The following is a 7,317-nucleotide window of genomic DNA, read 5'->3' on the forward strand; positions in this document are numbered from 1 at the left end:
TGATAATACAAAACATTATAGGTCACTTTGGACCAAAGTCATTGAGATGTGAAAAAGTCCAACTTCAAGTGCCCATAACTTTCTCATAAAAAATCCAAATGATTCAAAATTTAAGTCCAAATTTCTTGTATTGAAAATATCTACAACTTTTATGTTGAAGGTTTTGTCATTTGAAGGCTTGAATAATTGAAACATAAGGGCTTGAAGTTGGTCCATTTTGGCAAAATTTCCATATACATGTTTTGTACATTGAACTTCATGGCCTGTTTTCATAAATTTCCCAATTCCAAATGGATTTTTGTTCAACATAACATTGGTTACTCATGTCAAGACCTTTCCAACCATTACCCACATGGCTATGTTTCATTTTGGCAAAGTTCACTTTCGAAGAGGAGAAGATTTATGTTCATTTATGCATAACATGTTGAAACTTCATGCACACTCCATTGCAATGCCATATACACGTCCAAAACACTTCAATTACACTTCAGCTTGCATTTCCCATCAAGTTTGGGTCTCCCATGCGCCTGTACAGGCCCATGCATGGAGGATCCAAACTCATGCACACATGATTTTTTCATTGCTTGCATCACCTCTTGCTTTAAATACACATGCCTGGCTTCATTCAATCACAACCTCAAGGCGCCTAACACTCTGCAGAATTGAAATCCTAACCTCCATTAAAAGGAACTTTGAGTTTTCTTCTTCAATTTTTCAGTTAAATTTTCAACTTCCTTGGTTGATCATTGAGCTTCAATTCCTTAGCCTAACTCCATTGTCATCTCAAGATCACACTGCATCAAAGAATTGGAAGAGATCGTGCCTTGTAAAGCTGTACTTCAAAGGTTGTTATTCAAACTTTTTTGATTCGAAACTCCCTAGATCTTGCTCATTTCTTGTGTTTGTTGGTTCCTCTGAAGTCCTCATGTGAGAGGCAATTGATATGTTTATGATAATGCAATTTGCCTTTTGCTCACTTGAGCATATTATTGTGTATATACTATTGTGTTTGTTTTGTGTTGATTGTGTGAACCCAATGCAAATGGAAAAAGGACTTAGATTTAGGACCTTACCTATTCTAATGGAGTTTGAAGAGCAACTAGGCCTCATGCCTTTAGAGTGCTAAAATCGTCAAAGAGCAACTAGGCCTCATTCCTTTAGAATGTTTAATCTTGAAGATGAATTGAAAGGACTCCTAATTCTAAACTCACTCTTGTCCATTCTTTCTATTGCATTATGGAACCTTTTGATTTGTGTGTTCTTGTGCGCTAGGGATCCTAACTTGAGCCAATTAGAAGTACCATTGTCATGGACATCCAAGACAAGAGATACAAAAGCCATTGGAAGATTCCTATGAGCTTGATTGATTACTTGCTTAGTTGCTTGAGTTATTTGCTTATTGCTTGCTAATTCCAAAGGACGGGAGCAACTTGGATCATCTTTATGATCTCAAGAAGGGAACTCCAATGTGGTTTTATTTCTCTTCCTTCATCTTAGCATGTTTAGGACCTAGCCATTCTCTTCTTCTCTCCACTCTAACCCCAAGCCAACCTTTTGTGCAAACATTAACATTATTTTCAAAAATTAGAAACCTAAGCACTATGCTTTTGATTTTCCAAACTCTTTTCGTAATACTTATTTTGAATTGAATCCTTAAGTCAACTTTGACCTTACTTTGTGAATACTTTTCATTTGTAAATACAACTCACTCAATTGTTTTGTGGTTTCAATGGCCACTTTTGCCAAAGCTTTTTCATAAACATTAGATATTAGGTTTGATTGTCCTAGAGGTTGATATAATACTCACCTATATCCTTAGTGATGGACTATAAGACTTCCATGCTTATTATAGGGTGGATCCCTCACTAGCATGTTGAAGCTCTCCTCATATGGTGGATTTGTGGTTTTAGGTTGAGTTTTCTCCCTTTGATAACAAAAGACCTTAAGGTTTTTGACCAATCAATTCACCAACTTCTTTTGAGATTTTTACCCCGAACTACGAGGTTTTGATCCTAATCTTTTTAAGATGGTACGTAGGCAATGGGTTTATCCATTCAAACACAAAATTGTAAATAACTTGTATATTCTTTTCTCATCTCCCCAATCATGTTTGCACAAATATTTTTTTTTCACAAATACCAACCTACCTTACAACATTGGTGAAAAGGGCTCTCTTAGAGTACTAAGGATGTTTTGGGTGCTTAAAACCTTCCCATTGCATAACCAACCCCCTTACCCAGATCTCTGACATTTTTATTAGTTTTTGATTTGATAAAACTTCTCGGTTTTTGTTCACTTTCTAACCTTTCCTTTGGATAAATAGAAGTGCGGTGGTGACTCGAATTGTATGATTTACTTTTGATTTAGTCAATAAATCTAAAGGTAACGAATACCCCGCTATACTATGCTTTTGGCTTTCTTTTCAGATCCATTACTCATCTCCAACTCGAATGTTTGGAGGGATCCAATTAGCTCATCCACTCTCATATTGTAGATGTCTTGAGATTCTTCTATGGCTGTCACTTTCATGGCAAATCTCTTGGGAAGTGACCTGAGAATTTTCCTCACAAGGTTTTCATCTGACATCTTCTTACCCAGGGCTCCTGAGGCATTAGCAATTTCAAGGATATTCATATGGAAGTCATGAATACTTTCATCTTATTTCATCCTCAAATTCTTAAACTTGGTGGTAAGCAGCTGCAATCTAGACATCTTCACTCTAGAGGTACCTTCATGAGTGGTTTTGAGAATATTCCAAGCATCTTTAGCCACCTCACAGTTGTTCACCAGTCTGAAGATGTTCTTATCAACCCCATTGAATATAGAATTCAATGCTTTAGAGTTTCCAAGAGCTAGTTCATCCTCCTCCTTGGTCCATTCTTCCCTAGCCTTCTTATCAATTGTAACTTCTCCTTCCTTAGTAATGACGGGATGTTCCCAGCCTGTTAGAACATCCTTCCAAGCCTTATTATCCAAAGATTTCAAGAAGGCTACCATTCGAGGTTTCCAGTAGTCATAGTTAGATTCATCCAGAATTGGTGGTCTGTGAACAGATCCTCCGTCTCTATCCATAGTAACAGAAAGTAACGTCCTAAGATCTCACCCAGAACTAGAGCAGGATGCCTGCTCTGATATCAATTGAAATTCTGGTATCAGATATGAGATGTCGAAGGTAATGTCACGACACTAATATCTGAACAACAACTAAAATATAAACAGGATAAAAGACAAAGAAACAATAGAGCAAGTGACACAAGCAATTGTTAACCCAGTTCGATGCAAACTCACCTACGTCTGGGGGCTACCAAGCCAAGAAGGAAATCCACTAAACAGAATTAGTTCAAAGACTCTCAGTAAACAACTTCAAGTTACAGTCTTTTCACCTAATCTCTACCCGTGTGACTTCTATCTAAGAACTCTTAGATATGAGACCCTACTCACTCCCCCTCAATCACAACAGTGGTATAAAAACAAATATTACAAAGAAAGAAGACACTCTTCAAGAACACATACTTGATCTTGCTTAAAAGCTTCAACCAAGTAAACACACACTCATGCTTTAAAGCTTAGAGTGGACAAATTACAACTCAAAAGTCAGTCCAATTCAATTATCAATAGGATGAATGAATGACTCACAATACACAAGCTCACACAAGACTAAAACCTTTAATCACTCTCACTATTTCGTTCGTTTCTTGTGTATTAAAACCAGGTTTTACATGGCCTTTAAATAGAAGCTTTTGAATGGGCCTGGACATCATAAAACCCTAAATCTATTTTCCTTGCTTATCTTCTTATTCACGACAGCTGATCATCCCTTACTGGAAAATAAATCAATCTGGTTTTAAATAAAATTACTCCTTGAATGGCGCATTCAATCTCCACATCAATCACACACATATTTTCATGAAAAGCGCAATCTTAGGATACATAACATTCAGACTGAATGTTATGTATACACATGTCTTAACATCGGGTCTGACATCTCAGCTAAATCCTGCACAACTATATTTAAACATCCTGCAGGAAACTGATATCACATGTCAAGACAACACTCGTGATAACTTGTGATAACTCTAGGTTTTACCAAATTTGATGCCAACACGTAGAACCAACATCTTGCATCTAGGGTTTTTGGCACCTTTTGCATTGTAGATCTTGGCTATCTTGCATCTAGGGTTTTAGATTCATCAAGTTTCTTTGGTCAATGTGATGTCCATTCTCCATTCATCTAGTGATCACATGTTTCATTGCATTGGTTATGTTTGATTAAACCTTGAATAGCCACTACATTTGCTTGACTGGTTGAAGTTCATTCATTCACATGGCATTGTAGTGCATGTCATCATTGTTCATTCCATCATTTCATCATTCACAAGCATCCTAGAGCATTTCATTAATTTAATTCATGGCATGTTTTCATTGGTGCAAAGTGCAAGTGCATTTATTCAAATCCAAGGCTTAGATTACAAGTTTTGTTTGTCATTTTGATTCATTCACCTATTGCATTTCATTTTAAGATTCACTACAAGTATGATACATTAAAATGCATCATTTTTACCTAAGTTAACTTTTGGTCAACTGTTGACTTCTTGGTCAACTAGTTGACCAAAGTCAACAAATCAAATTGTAATTTTTCTAAGCTTAACTTGTAGCATATCTTATCATTTCCATCTCATTTCAATAATGGTTAATTGATGATTATGTGTACCTTAGGCCATGGCATTAATATTGATTTATATAGTCAAGTTTTGGTCCATTTGCATTAAAATAATTTTAGTGGTATTTAAGCCATTGAACATGAACATGGTATCAATTTCATATAGCATTTCATAAAAGTATTTCATCCATATTTTGACATGGAAAAAATAAGTAAAAGTTTGATTTGGATTTTGGAATCACAAATTTGAAGTTGAATCATAAGTAAGCTTTTTCATTTACAAGCGTGAACCATGATCATTCCATGAGCGTTCTTATTACATTGAATCATGATCACATAAGTTTATCTATAAGCATTTCATTACATAAGCATTAACATTGCATGAATCATTTTACATAAATCCATTTCCTAATTCTATTACATCATGCTACATTGTTATAATACATTTGATCAAAAGTAAAAAGAGAGGAAGCATTGATTGAACTTGGCAGCCCACCATGTCATTGCACTTCCATGGGTCTCCACATGCATCCTTTTGCCTTGCCTTGCCATGACCATCTTGGGCCTGCAAGAGTCAATCCAACATTCAAACAATTAACATCAAACGATTAGCACAAACATGGCAGCCTATCAACAATTAACATAACAACAACAAGTTGCAATTGGACATCAGTGCAACAGGTTTTCCAAACAAAGCTACAAAAACAACATCACAATCCCATATCATTGGGCCTACAAGCCAACAATACAATTCATAACAAACATACATCAGAGTGCATCAACAAGCAACATCAAATTCATCATAAAAGAGCATCAGTAACAAAACAATAATAGCATCAGTCATTCAATTTTTACCATCTGACAACACTGCTAATAGGTTCAATTTCATCTAACGGATTTCATTCATAGCAAGGAAAATTCGCATCATCTAACGGTCCAAGATCACTAACCTGGTTAACTTTGAATCCCCTATGTATTCATTATTCTCCAATTATTTAGGGAATCACGATTCATTCACGAATTTACACAAAACCTCGCACACTTCAAAACTCTCCCTTATTATCTTCTCAAACTCAGAGCCTTGAATCTTCATAATCCTCTCAATCACTCACCACAACTCAATCTCTCTAACTCTCACTCTCTGATCAGAACCAAAGAAGAAGAAGAAGAATAAGAAGAAGACTCAAAACTCGTAGCTCTCACTCTCCCATTAAAGGCTCAAAGAAGTATTCGCGCAACTCTCACAATAGAAGAAGAAGGGAAAAACACAAAATCAAGAGCATACTTGTTTTCCGTTGTCTTCGTCGCTTCAATATTATTCTTCGGTAAAGTTAAACTTTGGATCATCATTCGTTTTCTTCAGTTCCACATATCGGGATGTATAATCTTGCCCTAGGAATTAAAGCCCTCTTGATTGAGGCTTTGACTCCCTCTATTTACCATTTAATTTCTAGAAATATTGATTAGGGTTCGTTTGAGTTCGTCTTTGATTTGATCGTTTGGTTAGAAATTGAGATGTTTGGTTTATATATTTGGATTCAATAGGTTGAGATGAGGAAGATGATGGTCTCAAATTCAGTTTAGAGGCTCTGCCGCCGCTGGAGGCGATTCTGGAGCGGCGGAGAGGGAAAAATATCTCGGCGAACATGTTTGAATGTTTGAACTCATCTTCTGATCACGTGACCCGTTTCTCTCTCTTCATAAATGTTGGTTTCGGCCCTGGATGTATCTATAGCCCATGGATCTTACTTATCCACGCCCTCACATTGCTGGTCATACCTCCCCTGTTGATTAAGTCATTTTATTTTATTTTACTTTTTCATTTAATTGTCGACTAGGTCCTCGTTCTTGATCTTATTTTATGTTAGTTTTTTATCCATTTTCTACCATGATTAATTAGGAAATAGAGAATTTATGACTTAGTTATTTTTATTAGTTCATTCCTTGGTGGATAATTGATCATTAACTCTTACTACTAATTATTGACTTACTAATTCACTACCTTCTAACATCTAATTCATTTTAATTCAATTTAGTTCTTCACTTTTTTAGCTTGAGCAATTGCTTGATTGATGATATCTTCAACATTTTAAATCATTAATAGATGATCCCTTGGTTGATTCAATCTTCCTTAATTCAATATATTGATAGATGGTTATTTGATCATATTTTGAACACTTTGAGTTAATGATAGATCATCCCTTGGTGTAGCATATGTTTGAGTCCTTTAACTTGTTGATAGATGATCACGGTGTGATGACTTGAATTTGCCTTCTAACAACTAACTACTAATTCTTAACATTTAATTTCTTGCAATTTACAAATTGTGCAATTTATTTTATGGCTCCCTATTATCCATCTTTTTTTGATTTATTTTCTTTTGTTCTTTATTTTGTCATCTAATCTAAAATTAATAAAAACATGATAAAATGGAAAGGACCTAAAAGACTTAATTCGTCTTCATTGATACTTAAGCTTGAAGTAATGAGACCATTGCATTTTGTGTATGACCTAAGCTTGACTTGGAGTTTCATCATATACTTGTAATCTTTTATTTCAAGAATGACATTCATGGCGCTACCCTAGGGAGACATGTATTGATTCCATTATCCTTTGTTTAGCTTAGGCCATTTTACACACAAGGCTCTCTCTTGGGT

General features: G+C 35.5%; 2 long non-coding RNA genes across 2 annotated transcripts; one reads left to right on the top strand and one right to left on the bottom strand.

Moving 5' to 3' along the window:
- Positions 1-4,912: 4,912 nt before the first annotated feature.
- LOC127075613 (uncharacterized) lies at positions 4,913-5,758 on the bottom strand. The gene is made up of 2 exons (XR_007786610.1): positions 5,611-5,758; positions 4,913-5,225 (listed from the first exon to the last, which is right to left on the bottom strand). It is a non-coding gene; the product is annotated as an uncharacterized LOC127075613 (long non-coding RNA).
- On the top strand, positions 5,222-6,661 carry LOC127075612 (uncharacterized). The gene is made up of 2 exons (XR_007786609.1): positions 5,222-5,985; positions 6,206-6,661. It is a non-coding gene; the product is annotated as an uncharacterized LOC127075612 (long non-coding RNA).
- Positions 6,662-7,317: the final 656 nt, after the last annotated feature.

This window comes from Lathyrus oleraceus, chromosome 4 (genome assembly GCF_024323335.1).
Source record: "Lathyrus oleraceus cultivar Zhongwan6 chromosome 4, CAAS_Psat_ZW6_1.0, whole genome shotgun sequence".
NCBI classification, from domain to species: domain Eukaryota; kingdom Viridiplantae; phylum Streptophyta; class Magnoliopsida; order Fabales; family Fabaceae; genus Lathyrus; species Lathyrus oleraceus.